Source organism: Panthera tigris, chromosome B3, assembly GCF_018350195.1.
Source record: "Panthera tigris isolate Pti1 chromosome B3, P.tigris_Pti1_mat1.1, whole genome shotgun sequence".
Classification (NCBI taxonomy): Eukaryota; Metazoa; Chordata; class Mammalia; order Carnivora; family Felidae; genus Panthera; species Panthera tigris.
The window spans coordinates 10,431,342-10,454,808 of NC_056665.1; the positions used below are offsets into that span (position 1 = coordinate 10,431,342).

At 42.1% G+C, this 23,467-nt stretch overlaps 1 pseudogene; it reads left to right on the forward strand.

The window, feature by feature from the left end:
• The first annotated feature begins 4,302 nt into the window (after positions 1-4,302).
• The window catches only part of LOC102966333, a 50,355-nt pseudogene continuing 31,190 nt past the window's right edge, over positions 4,303-23,467 (forward strand).

Here is a 23,467-nt window from a genome sequence, read left to right on the forward strand (position 1 = left end):
ACAGAGCCCGATGCAGGGCTTGAACTCACAAACTGTGAGATCATGGCCTGAGCTGAAATCAAGAGTGAGAGGTTCAACTGACTGAGCCACCCAGGCACCTTAAGAGCTCAACATTTAAAAAATTATATTTGGGGGAAGATGGAGGAATTTGTGGTGTATCAAGACAAAACAAAACAAAATACCTCCCATAGCATCTAGATGTGAGAACTCTTACTGATTAATCTACATGCCATGGATTGGCCAGTTTTGATTTGGGCTATTTTCACATAAGGGTTAAAATCTAAAAGATATTTCAAAATTTATAAATGTGAAACATTAAGTAGTTAAACACAGATTTGTCAATTAGGCTACATTTCAAATGGGGTTGAATGTTAAAAGAGCTGATCTGTGCATTTCCGGTTTCAGAAATGGAGGAGAATTTAAGGTTGTTTTTCTGCATGAGATTTGGCCTCAGCTTTTTGGTCCATTTGAATCCTGGAGGTCCTCAAACCTAAGAGATTAAGGGAGTGTCTGTATCTTTTGTTCTCCCTTCTCTGTTCTTGATGTGATAGGTTAGGGAGATACAACAGGTGAGATGTGAGATATTAGGAAGAGCTCTTCTTAAAGTTTACTGGTCCATCTTTCCATACCGATTTATGCCTGTGTATCATTTTTCTTTTCTATTTGGGAAGTCCAAACTGTAGGTTCCCAAGAGCAATGCTGGGGGATTAAGAATTTTTATTCTCTTTTGGGAAGAGAGTGAAGAGACATGCCGTTTTGGGGGAGAGGTTAAAAGTATCCAGATACGGGTGACCGTTCATGGTCGTCCCTGAATGTTTGGCCAGCAGTGTTGAATTGTTTTATAGCCACTGTTACAAACGTGGCTATCTCAGTTCTTTGGATGGGACATGTTTTCTAGCCTGTCAGTGTAGAGTCTTGCTCCTAGAACAGTGGTGTTTGGGAAAAAGTTAAAGGCCATCTCGCCAGGTATTCATGGGGTCCTGTGGCGTGCTCTCAGGTTTGTAAAGAATACTTTGTAGGATAGAAGGTATTGGTAATACCATCACTGTTGATGAAGTATGCTGACACACAGCCAGTGGAGGAAAGAGATGTTTCTCTGGAAGCCCGCCATTTTTCTGTCAAGCATCTTCAAGTTGAGATGACAGTTATGTTTCATAGTCCTGTGTCATACTGACCAGTCCTCAGTTCCATGGCCACGAGGTGGACAGACCCACATTCTGTGAACTGTGAAAAGGAAGTCTGCAGGTGCAGAGGGACCCATTACCTGGGTTGCAACAACTTGACAAATGGCTGAACAACCCCTTGCCATATGTCCATCTAGAGCTGTTTGGCTACGTCTGTCAATAATGTCACGTGCAGTGAACACACCCACTTGGTGACTGAGCTCACACCACGAGTGTGGACTAACCAGAACCAATTGTTGTTTCCCTATTTTCCACCCCTTAGTTTCCCCTCTGTCCTTCCTTAAGTGTTTTCCATCTGACTGTGCCTGGAAAGTGGAATTGCCCTGATGACCTAAGTTTTTTGGTTCTTTAAAATATTGAAGTAGTAGAAATAGTTGGTTTGGTGACTGGTGACTAAAATTTTAACGTTTAATACTTTGCAATCCACATATTAGCAAACACTTCTTAAAAACTTACTGTGTGACAAGGGCTGTGATACAGATTACCTCCTTTAATTATCATAATCACCTAATGATATAGGTATTGTCCCCCCCCCCCACTTTAGAGATGGGGGCCTGAAATGTAGAAAGACAAAGTAACTCAGCAAAGTCCAAAGAGTGATTCAGAGGTGAGGCTAAGGTCTGGCCCCTCGTCACCAGGCATATAGAACAGTGTAATCATTCCCCTGAGTTCCTCCCAAAGAAGCTGGGGTGTAGATTAGTCATTGGCTACAGGTGTTTCCAAGCCACCAGGACAATAGTAACCAAATTGAATGCCATCTTCAGTTCTGAGAATTCCACAGGATGGTGATTTTTTAATAGGACCCTCCTCACTTAATTATGGATGGACAGATGAAGAAACATGATAGTTGAATGGTGAGAGGCAATTAAGTGTCACATTTGTAATATTTAATCACTGGGTCGATTCAAACACTGGCCTAACACTGCACCCATAGCACTGGATCAGGGTCTTGGAGGTCCCTTGCTTTGGCAAACATTAAAGCTTCAGTTATTGGGCGGTGGGGAGCTCTGGGGGGAGGGGTCCAAGGGAGGGTCCTGGTTCTGGGCTGGTGGTGGGGGGCCAGGGGGCATAGGGTAGTGGCTTTTTGCCAACCAGTATAGATGCATTTTAGTATTTCAGGCATATGGAAATACTAGTGTTAACTGGCTGTGTGCACACCCTGGGAGCCACAACTGGCCAACCCCAGTGAGGCATCCGTTTCCAGCGGTGTTTTCCAAGGACCTCCTAAGGCTGCTGAGACTTACCATGAATTCAAAAACTATGGAGTTGGATTTAGGTTCTGCCAGGTACACTTTTTGCTCTATTCCTGTAACACTAGAGGGCAGTAACTACCTTGAAGATGCATTATACTCCAGGGTTGGTTAGCCTTTCCTCCCAGTCTCCGTCAAGTGGAATGAGACAGCCTTCGCAAAACATTGCTTATTTCCCCTCTGTTCTTTAGGGTGCATCCAAATGTAGACATGATTCCAGAACACATTTGCTGGAGAGCCCAGGGTGGTTTTCAACCACGTATAATATACTCCAGCCTCACACAGAAGGACTTTCTTAATCTTGGTGGGGGAATTATCTAGATCAGATTCAGCTAACATTTATTAAATGCTCCTGTGGAAACCCCTAGAACCATCCTAGCAGATGGCTGGCGTTTAACCCGTGCTTATTTCAGGGGTCCTTCCCCATTTGCAGCTGCTGGGGTTTTATATGGGCAAAACCTCTGCGTGTGCCTGGGAATTTGTGAAGGTAAATGTTATAAATGAGAATGCAGAAGTGAGTGGTGCTTTCTCTATTCACAATGTATCTACTCAAAAATTGAACTCTTCCGCGTATGGGAGGTGGCCCCGACATTAACTCATATTTAAACACATATAGGCATTGCCCTAACTGAGCTCGTGGGAGCACATCTTTCCGGCACAACTGATCCATGGAAAGGTGGTCAGATACACTAGGAGAAGTTCAGTTTGGGAGCCCAGAGGTTCTTGGTTCTAGTCCTAACTTATGTGATGGAGGGAAAGGCTGTGAGGTTCTGGGCTGGGTGCTTAATCCCAATCTCCTCATCTTTAAAATAGAAGAGGTGGAGAGGCCCCTGGGTGGCTCAGTCAATTGAGCGTCTGACTTCGGCCCAGGTCATGATCCCAAGGTTCATGAGTTGGAGCCCCACACTGGGCTCTCTGCTGTCGGCCCAGAGCCCACTTCGGATCCTCTGTCCCCCCCCCCCCCCCCCCGCTCTCTTTCTCTCTCTTAAAAATAAATATTAAAAATTAAAAAAAAATGGAAGAGGTGGCGAAATGACTGTAACGTCCTTCCAAGTTTTGACTCTCTACAGTGAGAACAATGTCCTCTAGGGAATGCTTACAAAGCAAAGCACAGAAATAGAATTTTCTGAGGGTGACTCTTGGTAGGATGCAAGGAAGAAAACGCATGTACTGTTAGATATGTTTCATTTTGAGACACTTCGTGGGATGTGCTTTTCTTGCTCCTCACGGTGGCTTCTGCTGAAGGAAGAAGCAGCAGGTGACCTGTAAGTGTAATGTGGAGGGAAATCTGAAATCTGGACTTAGGACTCACTTAAAGAGAAAAGGAAAATGAAGATTCTATGGAGAAAACGGAGCTTAGTTTTATGTTCAGATGTTAACTGAGATGTTTACAAAATAGCGACAGGAAACTTCATTTGGCCACATCAACAGAAGCTATAAAAGAAGGCAATCAAAGAGGCCAGAAATTGAGAGAGAGAGAGAGAGAGAGAGAGAGAGAGAGAGGGAGAGGGAGGGAGGGAGAGAGAGAGAAACAGAGAGAGATTTGCAGCTAGAAAGTGCCAGGGTTCATATCCTGGTTCTGTCATTTACTAGATGGGTAAGCTTGATCCTGGTTCTGTCATTTACTAGATGGGTAAGCTTGGGCAAGTGAGAGACCTCTCTGAGCCTTCTTTTTCTCCTCCAATGTCTGTAAATGTGAGCTGCCTCTCCCTTTTGCTTTTCTTTGAATCTGTAGTTCTGAGGAGGAAAAAAAGCGCTTTCTGTTTCATCTATTTAATACAAATAATTCTCTCTGAAACCAAATGGGTAGAAAAAGTACCAGGAAATGTACAGAAAAGTCACTACACTAAGTCTGTCCTGAAGAAACCATGCCATTCGCAGAACATTCCACCGCTAAAGATGAGCACACAGAGAAAAGAGACCAGAAAAGACAGATGGGGAAGGATCTGGAAATGTGTCTGAGTGTGAGTCCTGGTGTGTATCACGAAATGGACCTTCCTGGCATAAGCTTGCAGAGCAGAATCCTTTTCAGCTGGAGAAGAACAGAGATGGTCATGTGCATCAGGCCTCGATTAAAGAAGGGTGGGGAAGACAATGTCATCTCAGAGATCAGTCACGAGCCACTCCCCCGACCTGAATGGGAGCCCTGTCGGGGAGCCTGCTGCGGGGCTATGAATAGCAATCCTAGCAATGGTACCAGTGGGAAAGGCTTTGTGGAGGGCACCGTATATCAAAGTGGGGAAGCCAAGCTGGCAGAGGAACTTGAGGAAAGCACTTATATGCAAACGTGTGGCACCTCTTGTGGACTTCCAGAAAGAACCAGGTGAAACTTTTAAATGGGATTGGAAATCCTACGTTACCAGCCCAGAGGAAATCTTAAGAGACCTAGCTGATTACTGTAAACATGACCCACTTTACGGGAAACTTAGAAACGTAGGCCATGCACCCTGTGAAGAATGACTGAGAGAAGTTCAGGTTTCTCACATAGAAAAGAAGTATAAGAATATGGAGTGGAGTTTAGCAGAAACACTCTGGTGTTAGGGTTTCATGGAGTCCAAATGCAATGCCTGAGACACCAACAGGAATGCATCCGAATTGCATGTTTTCGTGATTTGATCGTACATATTTTTCTTTTTTGGCCTGCCTCATATTAAAGAACTTTGACTTCATAATTTTGCTAAAGGAATTTTGGCAAGCAAAATAATAGACTCTCTGCAATTTACATAATCTTGCTTTAAAAAAAATCAATATTGCTTCTGCATGAAGTTCTTCAATGTAATTTACACCACATATAGGATTTTCCCTGGAGAAACCTAGTCTAAAGGAAAGAGGATCAAGAAGAGAGACAGAGAGAATGAATTAGGTGATGTACACAGAGAGAGCACAGAAGGTGAGGAGGAGGCCAGGACATGGAAAGAGGCCAGGTCAGAAGGGACAGCAGGTGGTGCACACAGAAGCAAGAAAGAGGTCATCTGAAAAATTCTAAGAAGACAGAAGGAGAATGTGTTCAGAAATTCTGATTCCTCCAACAGGGGGAACCTGAAAAGGTGAGAAGCAAAGATTATAGGCTCTGGTCAGCACTGTGCATTCCAATAGGTCAGAGGGAGATGGGATTCATGTTTAAGGATGCAGACAGTTTCAGCGGGATGTACATGCAGCACAGTACAGTAGTTGGAGAAGATTCTAAAGAAGGCACTGGGAAGCTGCATCCCTGGGTCAGAAGTGGACAGTCAGGTCTTTAGTACCACATGCCCAAGGATTCCAGAACAGTGTCTGCCTATCCTCTGTCCTGGTTGTGGACGCCTCTGGGGCACCATTTTGAATCCTCTTGGCTTTGCCCCTTCTTTCAACTGATGCTACTGTGGCAATCCATCTGTACAGTTTCCTCCATTTCTGACACCACAGCATGGCACAGCTGAAGAACTGCTCAGTACGCACCAATGCTCAGCTCTGAAAATGGAGGGGAGTCCATGCCCTGTAGGAGAAAGCCCTAGACTATCATGGGAAAGGACCCTAGGATAAATGCTTTCCAAAAGCCCGGGAAGATGGTTCAGAGACCCATTTCATGACTTCTCAGGTGATCGTGTGTGAGTAAGTGGCCCAGGAACGAGGGCCAGTTAGACCCTGCAAATGCTTCTTTGTATAGGTTTCCTTAGTCTCCTTTCCCTTCCCTGTCCCTCTGTCCTGCTCACTGGAATCATCCTCCCAAATAAACTACTCTGACACCAACCTTTATTTCCGGCTCTACTCCAGGCTGACACAGGCTAGGAAAATAATAGACTGAGTGAGAAGGAGCTAAGCCTCTCTGGGAAGGCTTCTTGTACATAACCTATCACCTTGCAGGGCAGGGGTAGGAGGGGCTTTAGAGCAAACAGTGAGGACACTTTCCCACTCCTTTGCTTTGGAGGGTACAGCTTGGGCCTGGTTTCTCCCTGGTTAAGGACACTCCTGTTTCAGTTCCTCTGCTCTTCAGAGATCATGTCACAGAAAACACATAGTTTCAGACTTAAAATCCCATACACATCTCCAGACCAAAGACTCTCAGTTTCCACAAAGCTTAGTTTTAAGATAGAATTTCCAGATCTGCTCACGGATTTGGTCTCTGGCCCATGCATGCAGACCTAGTCATCAACGTTCCCCCCAAATTGGTCTCCTGAACCCTGGACATCCCTCCAGCTGTGACCTGACCAAAGCAATTGCAGGGGGATTCTTGCTTCTCGTCACTGAGACTTAGTTCTTGGTCACATAATTGGGACCCAGATAGTAGAATGCAGATCTTGGCTTCCAGAGAATTCAATTACAGTGTTGGAAGCGCTAATTACCTGCTTTAAAAACCAACATTATTAGCCAAGAATAATTATTACTCCAAGGAAAGTGAAAACAATCAGGAAGGCCACTTTCAATAAAGCCACCTTCAATTTTAGCTTTCCTCCTTAGCAGAGTGGGGAACACACCCATTCCCCATCCTCCTCCTATTAAAAAGGAAATCCTCAACAGCAAGCAATCTGCTACTGAATTCCATTTATATTTTGTACCTTCAGTGTGAATAGGAATTAGACATAGTGACAAAAACACAACATGTGGCTCATACAACTTTTGGAATTTGTTATTTTAAACTCATTTTCGGGATATAAATGACTTTTGGAGTTGGAGTTGTGGTTGGTGGGTAAAGCATGTGAAGTGTGTGTGCATGCATGCGTGTGTGTGGGGGGGGTGGGTATCCTAGTGAGGCTTCGTGGTTACCATGACTACACCACGAAACTCCCCTGGCAACTTGAACAGTGTATGGGCAAAAGGAGGGTCTGAAAAATCATACAAATGAAATCAGAGGGGGTTACAAATTCCCAAATTGGAAAACTATATTTCCTTAAATATCACTACCATCTGGGCACATTCTCTTTTAAGATTCTGTACTCCAGATGCATTTTTGTCAAACAAAGCAGAGTTATCTTTAGTAATAGAACATTGAAGGAGCAGTGACTGAATGTAACAATTCTAAGGAAATCTGGGAATCGACTCCACAGTGCTGCTTGATTTCACTGGCATTGTCGGGGGTCTCTGTGCCGCATAAATAAACTATCCCCTCAAGGGGAGCACCCTTGTTGAACTAGGGAGGGTGAAGTGGACAACACGACAATTCTTGTCATCTTTTCTTCAAAAATTTTTAAGTGTTTTTTTACATTTATTTTTGAGAGAGAGACAGAGTGTGAGCAGAGAAAGAGGGAGACATAGAATCCAAAGCAGGTTCTAGGCTCTGAGCTGTCAGCACAGAGCCCGACATGGGACTTGAACCCACGAACCGTGAGATCATGACCTGAGCTGAAGTCAGATGCTTAACCAACTGAGCCACCTGGGCATCCCTCTCATCATCCTGTCTTAATCCACACCTGCCACCTCTCTAGTGGGGCTGCCTGGGCTCCTAAGCACACCATGGCACTGGGGAGAGATAACATAAGGAAGGAGGGTAAGGATGAACCACTGACTTTGGGCCTCAGGTTCTACATCCACAAATAATCAGGTTTGGAGTAAAAAGCCTTCCAGATGTTTTACTTTTCACTTTACATTTTCATTGCTTACACATGTCGTGTAAGGTCAGTGGGTGGAACAGAGACTTCTGGAATGATAGCATGAGGTCCTCTCTTGATCCACTCACCAGTGAGACTGGAGAAAATGCTTTAAAAACCCAACCATTAAGAACCTCTGGATGGGGCGCCTGGGTGGCTCAGTCGGTTGAGCGTCCGACTTTGGCTCAGGTCATGATCTTGCGGTCTGTGAGTTCGAGCCCCGCATCGTGCTCTGTGCTGACAGCTCAGAGCCTGGAGCCTGCTTCGCATTCTGTGTCTCCCTCTCTCTCTGCCCCTCCCCCACTCATGCTCTGTCTCTCTCTCTCTCTCTCTCTCTCTCTCTCTGTCAAAGATAAATAAACATAAAAAAAAAAAAAAAAGAACTTCTGGAAATGGTCCCGTTTGCAAATGACAAGTGAAAAAACATGGATTCAAAAAAATATATGCAAATTAGGTAAAGGGTGGAGCTTGTAGAATCTGAATCAAGACACTTCCTTTATCACCCACTCCTGCTCAGCAAAGAGGAGACTCCACTCCAGGCTGCTGTGGCCAAGAACGCCGGGCTCCCTTGTCCCTGCTTCCAGTTGGAGGACTTTCTTTCCAGGAAAGCCCGCTTATCTTGCCCCAAATTATCTGCTGCTGAGGCAAAGATGCAGGTTAGTGGGCGTGGGAGGTGGGGACTCCCTTCTTCTGCCCAGCCCCCACGTGAGGGACAATGTTCTACCTTAGGCATCGTGTGCAGTCAATGTTGGGGTCTTGTTGCCTTTGCCAGGGCTTGTGAGGTGGTGGTTCCATACCAGCAAAGGCAAAGCAAGAGTACTTTAGGTTGTATTTCCTTCTCAACCCTCAACAAAGTGCTCAGGAAGTAGACCAGAGTGTCCCTCACAGCAAAGGTTGCCCTAGCCTCCAGCTCCGGAGATATCACTCAGAGATTTTGCCTAGGAGATTAGCAGACCATAAGACAGAGAGCTTCTAATCTCGTCAATTGAGCGTGGAGAAGTTCAAACCTCAGGGAGAGTGAAGGTTGTGGTAAAAGGTAATTAATTGGGTAGGGACTCATAAATTTAATGAAGATACAGCCCAGGCTATAGGCAGGCTAGTTTTCAGGAGAGAACTGGGGAAGGAGTTGGTAGGAGCTGGTAGGAGCTCTTCTGGGCTCAGAACAAATATCAGACACAGATTCACAGGAACCGTTCCTCCAAAGGAGCCACAATCTGGATTACGGTATAGAGCAATTTATGTCCCCGGGAGAATTGTTGAAAACAGTAGACAAGGAGTAGAGTTTAACAGCTCTGGTTAAGTCAGAGGAAGACACAAAGAGAACCCAACCAATACCTTCATTATCCCCAAATCTGCACCTTCTGAAGAGCAACACCAGAGGCTTAACACTGTGTGCGTGTGCGTGCGCGCGCACGCGCGCGTGTGTGTGTGTGTGTGTGTGTTGGGGGCGGGGAGGGAGGTGTGGATTGCAATAGACTTCACTAAAATCTGGTCAGGCACCCCAAAATACCAGTAACAAAATACCAGTACCCAGAGTTGCTACAATATTTAATCTCCAATGTTCGGTTACCAACAAAAAATTATGAGGCCTATAAAGAAATGGGAAAGTGTAACCTACACATGAGGGAAATAAAGAAGACAATAGAAACTGCTTGTGGGAATGACCAGATGTCAGATTTAACAACCAGAGGCTTCAAAGTAGTCTTTGTAAATATGTTCACAGAATTGAAGGAAGCCATGATTAAAGAAGAAACAGAAGGCAGTGTCACATCAAATAGAGAATATTCACAAAGAAATAAAAATTACAACATACAGCCGAGTGGAAATTCCGGAGTTGAAAAAATACATAACTGACATAAAAATTTGCTACAGGGGCTCACCAGTTGATTTGAAACAGCAAACCCAAGAATTCCCAAACCTGTAGATTAAAAAAGACTGTGCAAGATGAGAAATAGGAAAAAAGTGAATGAAAATGAACAGCATCTCAGAGAAACGTGGGAGACCATCAATCGTACCAATTTATGCATAATGGGCCGAACAGGAGAGGAGAGAGAGAGAGAGGAGAAAACATTCAAAGAAATAGTGGCTTACAAGTTATGTAAGATTGCTGTAGCAAGTGAAGCAATATGAAGATGTATAAAGTAAATGCTGACAATCTTTTCACTCACAGCTGTGTTCCTGACCCTCCCCCCAGGCAGCCAGTACAACTGCTTGGTATGTATCCTTCTAGACTTTTTTACATGCTCATGCAAAAATAAGCAAACCTACGTATTTAGCTTTTTAATATACAATATAGAGGGATAATATTCCATTGTTTGATGCATCACGATTTATGTAGCTATTTCCCTATTCAACCATTGCCTTGTTAGATCTTTAAAAACTGTGATTCTGTTTATCTAATAGCAGTCATCACCATGTAAAATTTATTCCCAACCACATCTAGCCCAATTTTAGAAGTTCAGGGAAATACCTGTGCTAGAATAGTTGCAGTAGAATTCATTGTCCTATGAATACTTACGCATGGGAGGTCACAGTGGAAAAAGAAAAAGATGTCAAAGATGAACTTGATCAGTATTCCATTTGGTTCAGCCCAATTTCCCATGTATCAAGTGTGATTTTAGTAGAAGTTCAGACTGTGTGTTAGTATGGCACAGAAAAAAAGGCTACGGATTTGGAGTGAGTGGCTGAGTTTGAATTCAAGTTAGTCACCATTTCAGTTGACAACGGCCATGATAATGTTAGATAATGACCGATTGCGAAATCCCAGCAGTGCACAACAATGAGGACTAATGAAGGTTGGGGGTGCGGGGGATAGACTGATCAAGACTTAGCTCAGTTGGGCTGCCTTGCTTCATGTGTCTGGCAAGAAAACTAGGCTGATGATGGCAGAGGTGCAAGAGAATACCCTCAACTATGGTCATCTCTCTGCACTTTTGCAGCCTCTGCTTACATCCTGTCTGCTAACCTCCCATCAGCCAAACAAGTCACGTAGCTGAACCCAGAGTCACCAGAGCACTGCAAGCTTATGTACATGGCGACACAAAGGGACGCATGATCCTGTTATTGGGGATGGAGTAAAGATTTGGAACCATTGCTCGGTCTATTATAGTCATTTGTGAGCAAGTTACTTTGTGTTATCTGAAAGAAGGAGATAATAGTATGCACCTTTGTAATTTTGTTTTGAGCGTTAGTTGCAATATTGTATGTACATCCCTTGGCACGTAGTACATAATCAATGGCTATTAACTTCCTTGCTTTATAACAGCTACATTGGAATATATGACGGTTTTATGTTCAAAATCTTAAACCATGTTGATCAAATTGAAAAAATTTGAAAAGCGTAGGCCATAAGTTAAAAAAATGCTTTTCTCAACACCCTAGTACAATAATGACTTCCACATTACGTATTAAATACCACGTGCACACATACTTTTGCATATTTGCATCCTGAGTATATGGGCCATTCTGAATTTTGCTATTTAAAATTTTCTGACATCAAAACATTGTGTTACAAGGGCTCAGTTGGTTAAGTGTCCGACTTCGGCTCAGGTCATGATCTCACAGTTTGTGGGTTTGAGCCCCGCATCAGTCTCTGTGCTGACAGCCTGGAGCCTGCTTTGGATTCTGTATCTCCCTCTCTCTCTGCCCTTCCTCAACTCTCACATGTGCACACTCTTTCTCTCTCTCTCTCTCCCAGAAATAAATAAACATTAAACAAAACAAAACAAAACATTGTTTTATACTTCTTATACTGTTTTCTCTCATAATCTCTTTCTGAGGCTTTGTGATAGTTTATCATTTGGCTGGACCATATGAGGCAAACTATTTCATGGAGAGGTTTTGAGGCCTCTAGCCTGAGCATCAATTACCTGGGTTGGTGTCCTTTTGGTTTCAGAGTGTTGGCACCTGCTGAGTGATGGCGGGGAAGGTCTCGGGGCATGGGGGTTCTTGAGCTCCTATAAATCCTCTCTTCCCTGAGAAGACAAGCAAGCATGCAGGAAAAGTAATAAAGTCCTCAATGTTATATTAGTGTGACTGTGCCCGAGGGAGGAAAAACAGAGCCATCTGCACGTGCTGTCAATGACAATGACACATAGCACCCAGCTCCAGCCCCACGGAGCTGATTTTGTGGTCTAAGATATTTTAGCCGGATGTAGGGCTAGATCTGTGGTTTTGTAGATCCAATGAAGGAGCCATATTGGCTCATTTGTTAAATTTGAAAGCGGTAAGTGAAGTGGACCTAGAATTGGTTTAATAAGGAAGTGGCTAAACAGGTGTGGCGAGTGGCAGGTGAACCCCATTCCCTGGGCACGTTCAGTACAATTGGGGAAGGTTTGGGCAGCAAGTCACTGCTCTTGTGAGGGGACTCATGTGACAAGCCACTGTTGCTAAGGCTTGTCCATTACTAGCTTCCATGTCAAAGTAGGGACTCCGTTTATGTAGGAAAAGGGATTTTGTTTGGGGTTGTCTGATAAATATTTTCTTGTGAATTGCCTTGTGGAGGTGAGACTGGCTCCCTGAGGGTCCTGAACCCCACCATGTCATAAGCAGCAGCTCTCTAGAGGTGATTACATGGAGGAACTTCAGAGGGTACTCTGAGTATTCATCCTATTTCCCGTAAGCATCTTTCGATTTCCCTGTGGAGCATTTCTTCTGTTTTTGTGCCTCAATTTACATGCCCAGCAATGGATCCCCGAGTTAATGGATAAATGACCTGATGTTTGTACAACTATATAAAGTGTTACCTAAATGTGGCCATTATTATCTTGAGACCTTAATGAATTAAGTGAGATAATTAAATGAGATAGAGCCAGTTAACGTTCTAAGCATATAAAGGCATTGAATTGTAGATACTATCACTATCACTACAAGATGTTTGAGTTTTATCTCCTTGTAGGTAAGATGTCTGAATGTTAACAGGGGCCTCCTGCTGAGGTCACATAAGTTTGAGAAATGCTCCATGGTTCTGTGTGTGTGTGTGTGTGTGTGTATTTCTAATACACATTCAGACCATAGAGCTAATGTGCCTGAAAAACACACTTTGGAAATATTTTCTCACCACCTATGGAAGGAGAGCGAAAATTTCAGATGGGGAGAATCATAGGGGGAATTAGAATTCTGATCTCTTCTCAAACAATGCTAATTCAGAAGCTGTCCTTGTCACCTCCAAGGAAAATGCAGGGGACTTATTAACATCTCCTCTGTGCCAGGCATTGATCCTGGCACTTCAGATACAGTATTGCTAATAAAAGTATACTAATAGCTACCATTTATTGACCACCTAGAATGTGCCAGGCATTTCGTATAAGCGATCTTTACTACCCTTAACGTTTTTTGAAGAGTAGGTGGTATCATCCCCAGCTTAAAGATGGGGAGATGGAGGTTCCCAGGGCAAGTATGTGGAGCTAAGTTTCAAGTACAGGTCTGAAGGCTTCACGGCTTCTCTTTGTGAAACCCTGATAGGAGAATTTGGCATTTCCAGCAGCACTTAAGGAAGACTAGGGAAGGAAAGAGGAAAAGAAATAATCATAACAGCAGATGTTCACGTTCCTTCTACAGTTTAGAAAATGTTCCCCAACGCAGTTTCCCATTGGATTCCAAGCATGCCCGATCGGGGCCCAACCTCCCTTTCCAGCCTCCATATGCCCAGTGCTGCCTGCGGGAGGCTTCATCCACGGAACCCACGTGTCATCCCTCAACTCACGTGGTTCTTGTGACTTCCTGCCTCTTCTCACAATGATCCCTGGTCGCGGCTGACTTGATGGACCTTCCAAGTTCCAGTTTGCCTTCCCCGAGCACCTTGCCCAAGTCCTCCAGGCAGAATCAACCAAGCTGCTTTCTTTGTGCCATAGGATTTTATTCAAACCCATTTATTGCAGTTATCAGATTGAATCATAGATCCTGGTTGACAGAATGAATGGGTTAGGATGTAGCAGCTCTCTCAGGCAGGCATTCATTCTTTCTTGCTTTTTGTTTTTGAGGTTTACTTATTTATAGCAAGTTGAGGAGGGGGGTAGAGAGAGAAAGAGAGAGAATCTCAGGCAGGCTCCACGCTGAGTATGGAGCCCAACACGGGGCTCAATCACACGGCTCTGGGATCATGACCTAAGTTGAAACCAAGTGTGGGACACTCAACCAACTGAGCCACCCAGGCACCCCCTCCTGTGTTTTCTTGAAATATTCCCTCTGCAGGCTGGTTTAACTTTTAGGTCTTCAATCGGATGGAACAACAAGATAGAACAAATCAGCCAGAGGAGGTGGGATGCGGGTTTTCCCTTTGGATTGGAATCTAAAGCCATATTACCAACAGCCATAGTATTCACTGTAGCCATGGCTTGCATGGCAAGTCTCCCTGATTTTTTTTTTTTTTTTTTTGTAAATTTACTTTGGAGATAATGAGGAAACCCTTAAAGCCAGATTATAGTTTGTCTGTTCTAGGAAGTGCCTGTTAAAGCAGCATCTAACACTATTCTGGACAATGGAGAAAATAACACTTTAGGTATGCAAAGCGATGGCCCATGGCCTCTTTTGGGTGCATCTCCAAGCCTGGCCCGTGGATCTTTCTCCTCCATTACCACTTAGCCCCCTGGAGGCTTGTCTTCTGATTGGTTGGTTGGGAGTGCAGAAATGTAGTTTAGACTTCTCAAGAAGAGCCAAAAAAAGTGTGGTCTTTTTTATTCATCTTTTTTCCTTTGTCTTAGACTTTTTTTTTTTTTTTTTTTTTGAGATCAAGATTGTCTATTATGGTCTGGCTCCCTCACATGAGAGGGTGGGCCTTGAATGTGCCACATTCACTGAAGGCTGAGATACCATTTTATCCTGAAGCCAAAATCTCAGAGCTGAACCAGAGAATGAACCCGGTTGTGCCTGGGCTCACCTGTCTGTTTCATTAATTCTTCTTACTGACTGTAGACCTCATGTAAGATTCAGACTTTGACCTTCCTCAATTTTACCCAAAATATATATTATATATATATATTATATTATATCTCAGATGAATACTTTTATGGCCATATACGTTTTTATGTATCATTTTAAAACCTAAGTTACTAGAGAATTCTGGGGATGGCTTCAATTATACCTAAATGAATGGTGACCTTCAGATTGGTTGCCTTGGGTGGACATACCATTAACCAGGATTATTTAAGTATAAGTGGAAGACAATCACTCTGGCTGAATTAGACAAAAGAGGGATTTATTTTAAGGACACTGGGATGCCCCACAGAATCTGGGAACACAAATATGACCAGTTCCTGGGATCAGAAACAGAGATGCTCTCAGGGTTCAATTTCTATTTCCATCAGAAACAGAGATGCTCTCAGGATTCAATTTCTGTTTCTTTTCTTCCCCTTTTTTATGTATGAGTGGTTCTTCCATTTACTTACATCACAGGAAGCTAGAATATAAGCCCAGCATGCACGTCCTATCCTACAGTAAACCATTCAAGGACTGACTGACTTTCTTTTTCCTTGGTTCTAGTTCCAAGACGCCCACGCCAGCCCTCTGGTTGGCTTAACTCGGGAGAGGTGCCTGACTCACAGGGGTCTCCTGGTAACCATCTGGATGGAGTTGTCAGATGCGGTAGGTGGGTGTCAGAAGAAGGGCGAAGGTGTTGGGAAAATGAAAAATAAGCATGAAAACCAGCAACCTGTCAATGTATTTGTGAGCAAACACTGAATTCATTAGTTCTGCGAAGTCAAGTCAATCCATTTTCCTAGGAAGTGAGCAGTTGCAGATTTTTAACTCTATGAGGTATATGCCTCTATATTTATTTAAATGTGTCTATTCTCAATGTAGAGCTTGGAATGAAACCTATGGAATCAAACTGGGGAGAGAGGACATATTCAAATTAATAAAGAATAATGCAGCACAGATAGGATATAATGACTGTTTTTAAAGCAAATATCTTAAGATTTGGAGAGATTTAAGAACGGCATGAACCAGTATCATTACTTTGCTTTTATTGCCATGCAAATCTGTTTTCTTTTCTTAAGTTTATTTATTTATTTTGAGAGAGAGAAAGAGAGAGTGGGAGGGGCGCAGAGGAGAAAGGGAGAGAGAGAATCCCAAGCAGGCTCCACACTGTCAGCACAGAGCCGCATGTGGGGCTCGCACTCGTGAACCATGAGATCATGACCTAAGCTGAAACCAAAAGTCAGACACTTAACCGACTGAGCCACCCAGGCACCCCTCCATGCACATCAATGTTTTCTGAGCCATCTATAAGGTGACCATTGTTTAGGGAAGACTGTATTCATAACTATATTTGTATGGTGCCTCTACTTACTAGAATGTGAATAATCATAGAGATCATCTAGCCTTGTTCAACCTGCTCACTTTACAGATGGGAAAAAATTTAAAAAAAACCCCACAACACCTTGACAACCAGAATCCTCAAGAGCCCACAGTTATTTAGTGCCAGGTCCTAGTTTTCAGAATACACTGGAAGGTTGCATTGTATTACTTTCTATTGCATTATGTCAATATCCACTTATTCCAGCTCTCTCATTTCAAGGTAGGTGTAATGATATTTCTCTTCCTACCCAAAATAGAAGTTGTTGTGGATAAAGTGCACACAAATTGAAAAGCATTGTTATAGATTAAAATGTTACAGAATATTCAGTGCTATTATCTTCACCATTGATTTTCGCATAAGATCTATCCTCTTGTATGTGGCTTCAGCCAGAGATTTTAATGCTAGGAGAGTCCTTAGAGGTCATTTCTTCAAGCCTCTCATTTTACAGATGAGGACACAGAGCCCAGGGAGGCCTCTGTGGCTTGAAGAAGGTCACATATAATCAAAAAAAATCTTCAATATTGGACTTCTCTAAGGATAAACATCTTGTGGAGCAGCTCCCTTGAAATGCCTGCACAAAATCAAGCTGAGGCTGTTGTCTATTTCACATATAATTTCCCCTCTGGTATTTGACATTACACACGAAAGCACAAGGCCAGATGCTTAACTGCTTCTAAATGGAGGCTGTGAAATGATAAGCAACTTTTTGCCATCTTTTCTGTGGGTCATTGTGTCTTCTCCAAAGTCATTGTATTTTTGTTGTTTGTTAGCTTATTTCCAAACTGGGAATTATGAAAACGATCTCTTAAGGCATTAGAATGACTTATGGCAAACTATAATACAGCATTTCTAGATTTTTCAGGCATTATACTCTACCTTACATTTCCATTTGGTATGCAATTAAATGACCATAACTGGTACATTCCATCAACTCTTAGCACAACAAAAAGCTGTAAATAGAAAGAAAAAGACAATTCCTAGCCAAATACTCCTTGATGGTTTGATTTTGTCTCCTTTACAAGTAGAGTTTTTTCTTCTCAGCTAATAAATGGCATTCAGGATCACTGCAGAAAAATTGGAAAATATTTTAAAATGTAGTAAAAAGAAAAAAAATACCCATGATTTCACCATTCAGAGAAAATCTCCTTTGTTATTTCAATGCATTTCATACTCTTTCTCTTTTTAAAAAATTTTTATGGTGATAAAAGTATATAAAACATATGTGTATGCGTTGACATATAGTTATAAAATTTAATGAGTATTACTAAATTGAAAATTTATTTTAACACCTATTATCTGTCATTCGGGTCAGGAAATACATTATAAGCACCCCAGAAAATATCTATGGCTCTTGTGATTGCAACCTTCCTTTTGTATAATCACTATATTTCTGTAGCTTCTCTGTATAGTTTTAGTACCTATACAGGTGTCCCTACACTATACATTAATTGTAACACTTGTTGCAAAGAATGAACCAATATCAATCCATTATTATTAACTAAAGTCTATAGCTGTTGTTGTTTGTTTTTTATTAGAGAGAGAAAGAGAGAGAGAGCATGAGCAGGAGAGGGGAAGAGAGAGAGAAAGAGAGAAAATCTTAAGCAGGCTCCACACTGACACGGAGGTCGATTCCACGACTCTGGGATCATGACCTGAGCCGAAATCAAGAGTCAAGACACTCACCACACACCCCTAAAGTCTATAGTTTATTCAGATTTCCTTAGTTTTCATCTACTGCCCTTCTTCTGTTCCAGGATCCCATCTATGACACCCCAATACATTTCGTTGTCATGCCTCCTCAAGCTCCTCTTGGCTGTGACAGTTGTTTAGACTTTCCTTGTTTTTGGTGACCTTAACAGTTTTGAGGAGTACTGGCCAGGTATTTTGTAGGGCATCCTCTCCTGGAATTAAAAAAAAATTTTTTTTTTCTCATGATTAGACTGGAGTTTTGGGCTTTGGGAGGGAAAATTGCAGAGACACAGTGGCACAGTCATCACATCATCTAAAAGGTATATATACAAATCATCTAAAAGGTGATTTGTGACTGTTGATGTTGACCTTGGTCACCTGGCTAACTAAGGCAGTATTCATTGTCCCACTGCAAGGTTACTCTTTCCCCCTTCTTTCCATACTGTCCTCTTTGGAAGGAATTTACTATGAGCGGTTCACACCTAAGCAGTGGAGAGCTGAGTAGCTACATACATTATTTGGAATTTTTCTGCACAGAATTGTCTCTTATTTTCCATTTATTAATTTACTCAATTATGTATTTATGTCAGTATTGACTCATGGGTATTTATTTTGCATTTTGGGCTATAATCCATACTTTATTGTTCAAATTATGACATCTTTGGCCATTGGGACCTCTGTCAGTTGTGTCCCGTGTCTTCCTGCCATACTCTTATCAGTGTGTGTGTGTGTGTGTGTGTGTGTGTGTGTGTGAACACTTCCTTACTTCTTGCCAGTACAAGATATTCTGGGTTCATCTTATATATTTCCTTTGCTGATCTTAGAATCAATCACATTTCCAAAGAGCCTTGGTTCCTTTCATTGGAGATTGATTTTAAGAATGAAAATCTGGGCTCTGGATGTGCTTGTTGCTAATGGGGTATCATTTCTTTTCGCTTCGTTGACAGAGCAAAGAGATATGTGTGTATACATTAGCTGGTGTACACATATTTATAAATATTGCTGTTATGTTAACAAATGTATCTGTATTAAGCTGAGCATGAGTTTTTACCGATGTCTCCAACTTTCATTCGTTACCTCATGGATCATTCCAGCTTCTTCCCTTGCTTATCTGTAAAGTTGGACTCCAACAGTGAGAAAACCAGTTTCTAGTATCCACCACCCACTTACTTAATTGTTCAATTGCTGTTTATATGCATAGAAATATGAGAATTGTTGCTCTAGATATTATATTTTCCTTCTATTATTTTTCCATGGCTGTGTTAGTAGTCACCACAGAAATTACAACATGCACACCTAACTTATTAAAAATTAAAGTTTAATAAAACTCTTTACCCTCTTCCTTGAGAGACCTTAGAATACTTCAATTTCAGTTACCCCTCCCTTTGTCTTATTGTTATATGGTATTTTACTCTCTAGGGATGCACTTTTCTGTGCTGTGCATATGCATATATGTGTGATATTATTTATGTGCGTATATGTGACTAGACATTAAGGTAAGTGTCCACTTACCTACATACTTATTACTTTCTTTGCTCTTCATTTGCTCCAACATCTCAGCTTTCCATCTGGGGTCACTTTCCTTTTGTTTGAACTATATTCTTTGTCAGTGAGATGTTTGATCATGAATTTGGTTTTGGTGTTTGAAGACTGTTTCACCCTCATTCTCAAAAGATAATTTTGCCCAGTGTAGGATTTTAAATTTACATGAATTTTCTTTCAGTACATTGGGATTTCATGGTTGATGTTGAAGTCATATATCTATCCATTGCTAAACTTTGAGAGTAATCTACTTTATTTCCCTTTTATTCTTTCTTTTCTTTCTTTCTCTTCTTTCTCTTCTTTCTTTCTTTCTTTCTCCCCTCCTTCCCTCCTTCTTTCTCTCTTTCCTTCCTTCCTTCCTCCCTCCCTCCCTCCCTCTCTCCCTCTTTCTTTCTTTCTTCCTTTCTTTCTTTCTTTCTTTCTGTCACTTTGTAATTTGTCACAGTTTGGCAATAATGCATATAGATATTATTTTCTTTTTCTATTTATCCTGCTTGGGTTTTCTGAACCTGAGTTTGTGGATTCATTTCATTCATCAATTCTGGAAAATTATCACATATTATCTCTTCAAATATTGCCTCTGTTCCATTTTCTTCTTCTCCTTCTGAAACTTATAGTCGCCAGTATTTCTGTCTCTCCTTCTGTCTCTGGGCTGTATGTGGATGCTATTGTCTGAATGCTTATGTTCTCCCCAAATTCATATGCTGAAATCCTAACCCCATAATGATGGTATGAAGAGGTGGGGTCTTTGAGAGGTGATTGGGTCATAAGGGTAAACCTTTATGATTGGGATCAGTGCACTTATTAATGAGAATCCAGAGAATTATCTCACTCTTCCTGTGTGTGAGGGCGCAACAAAAAGATGCTGTGTATGAACCAGGAAGTAGGTACTGGACCTGCTGGTACTGTGACCTTAGACTTTCCAGCCTCCAGAACTGTGAGAAATAAATGTCACTTGTTTAGGAGCTGCTCAGTCTGTGGTATTCTGTTAAAACAGCCCCAGTGACTTAGACACTGGAAAACATCATCTTCTTTCCTGGTCTCCCTTTAGTTATGTCTAATCTGCTGTCCAATACAACTGTGGAGCTCTTATTTCCTTCTACTGTATATTTTATATCCAGAAGTTCTGAGTTTTTTTTTTTTTTCAAATCTACTGTATCATTTCTTACTGTTTTCTGTTACCACTGAATATTTTCAAGCTTGCTTTTTATTTCTGTAGACGTCATGGTTATTTTATAATCAGTGTGCAATTCTATTCCTTTTGTTCATTTTCTTTCATGTTGCCTTGCTTCCTTGTACCACTGGTTATCTTTGCCAGCCTCCTGGTCATTGCACTGGAAAAATATTTGTTCAGATTCCTTGAGGTCAGAGATAAATGGGCCTTACTCCAGAGTGCCTTAGAAGCTTGAGGTTTCCTGGCCTGCATTAGGCTATACATGTCTGTGGACAGGAGGTTAGCAGATGGGTTTTGATCTGGTTTGCCCCTACCCTTAAGGGTCATGTTTATAGAAGGAAAGAACTCCTGTAATAATCCCAAACTCAGGCAGGTCTTGGGCCTGAACTTCTGCCCTCATGCTCTGCGAAGCCTTAGGACCAGAGGGTAAGAAGTTGGTACTGACAACCTCAGAGCAAGTGCTACATTCATTATACTTGTGATTATTCATTGCGTGATATTCTCTATCCTGATTTTTTCTCTTAACATTATGTTTTCCATATACTCCATACCTGATATTTATCTTTCAACAAAATAATGTAATTCTTTTTTAGAGTTATCAAAAGCTGCTTAAAAAAAAAGTTTATTTATTCTGAGAGAGGGAGAAAGAGCTTGGGAGGGGCAGAGAGAGGGGAAAAGAGAGAGAATCCTAAGCATACTCCACACTGTCAGTACAGAGCCTGATGTGGAGCTCTAACCCATGACCTGTGAGATCATGACCTGAGCCAAAACCAAGAGTTAGGTGCTTAACTGACTGAGCCACCTGGGTGTCCCAAAAACTGCTTAAAAAAAAAATCTTCACAGGATTTCCACCATATTAAGAACTTAAACAAATTTTTCCAGCAAAATTTATTACCAGTAAATTCTGATTACCTTTTAGATCTTTTATACTGGAGAAATAAAAATATTGAAGATCATAAAATTTCGATCTAACACTAGAGAACAGAGAACTGAATTTGATAATATATCAGGTGCATAACAATAATAATGAAAACCTCAATAATATGTCAATTCCAGGTAAGGCTAGTGAAGAAGAGAGGTAGAGGGAAAGAGTGTTAAGATCTGCCCGTGACCGTAGCTGAGCTTTGATCCCTGGACCACTCCTTGTTCCTCCAGCTAGGGACCACTACTTACTTTTCCTTGCATGCTGAAAGCTGGCCATTGTCCAGGAATGATTCCTGCTCTAATAAGAAGCATAAAAGCCCCCTGGCTGACCCTCCTGTACTTCTGGAAGGAGTGTAAATTGCTACAGCTATTCTGAAGACCAATCCAACAATATTCAGTGCAGTTAAGTGATTGTTTGCCTTGTAACTCAACAATTTCATTTGTGAGTAGTGTATCCAGAGAACCTCGCCCATGGGTGGATGATGAGAATCTATGAGAATATGCGTAGAATAAAAAATTGGAGGCAGCGGCACTGTTTATCCCTAAAAGAAGGGGTATGTAAAATACAACGTGTGTATATGACACAATGCCATATAGCAGCCAGAAGGATGAAACGGATCTACAAATAGCAATGTCACAAACACATAATGTTAAGTGAAAAAAAAAGGAAATAGAATGAGATCATAGAATGAGGTCTGTTGCTACTAACAAACCACCCCGAATTTATTGGCTTATAACAACTGTTTATTAGCTCATGAGGCTATGCGTCCGCATTTGGGGTTGGGATGTGCAGGGCATTTCTGCTGGTCTCTTCTGGGCTCATCATTCATTCCCCTGCAGTTGGTTGGCAATTGGAACAATTGTTAAAAGGTTGTCTTAGATGGCTTTACCTGCCCATCTTGGCACTGATGTTGGCTTCTTCTGTCTCGGAGGGCCTCATGTTTGCAACAACTTGTGGGCTAGCCTGGGCTTTCTCACATAGTAGCAGGAGAGTTGCCAGAGCAAGAGAGGTCAGGCCCCAAAGGACAAGCTGTTATTAAGCCTTTGCTTGATCATGTGCAAGTTGTGTGCCACACCTGGGGTCACAAATGAAGAGGGTACATGACAGCATGGATCCAAGGAGGTGGGTGGTTCACTGGATGCCAGAACAGCAACAATCTGCCACAATAGAATACTAATTGTTGTAGGCCGAATGGTGTTCCCCCACAAATCCATATGTTGAAGACTTAATACCAGGACCTCTGGATGTAACCATATTTAGAGACAAAGTCTTAAAAAAGGTAATTAAGTTAAAATGAAGTTTTCAGCCTGGGCCCCAGTACTATCTGGCTGATGCCCTTACAAGAAGAGGAAATTGAGATACCACGTTTGTGCTCACACAGAGGAGACACAACGTGAGGCTGCAGTGAGAGACAGCCATTGGTAAGCCAAAGGCAGAGGCCTGAGAAGAAATCAACCCTGCTGACATCTTGATCTTAGACTCTAGCCTCTGAAACTGTGAAAAACTTCTGTTGGTTAAGCTACCCCATCTGTGGTGTTTTGTTATGGCTGCCCGAGCTAACTCATATGGTGGTATTCGTCTAAATGTGAAGGGTTCACCCGCAAGCCATGATTGTGTTTTCCACAGATACCAAGGGAGTTGACTAAACACGTGTGCAGATCAGAGGTACGTGTATTACATTCGGAGTGGAGGTGTCTGTGAGGGAAAGAGAATGGTATTGGGGCAGGAAATAAGGTGAAAAACAATCTGAAAAGAGAGCCATGCACGGATGGGTGATAATAGTGTGCCATGTGTTTGAGAAGGTGATCAATTCAAATCTGTACCTGAACTTAAAAAATGGAAT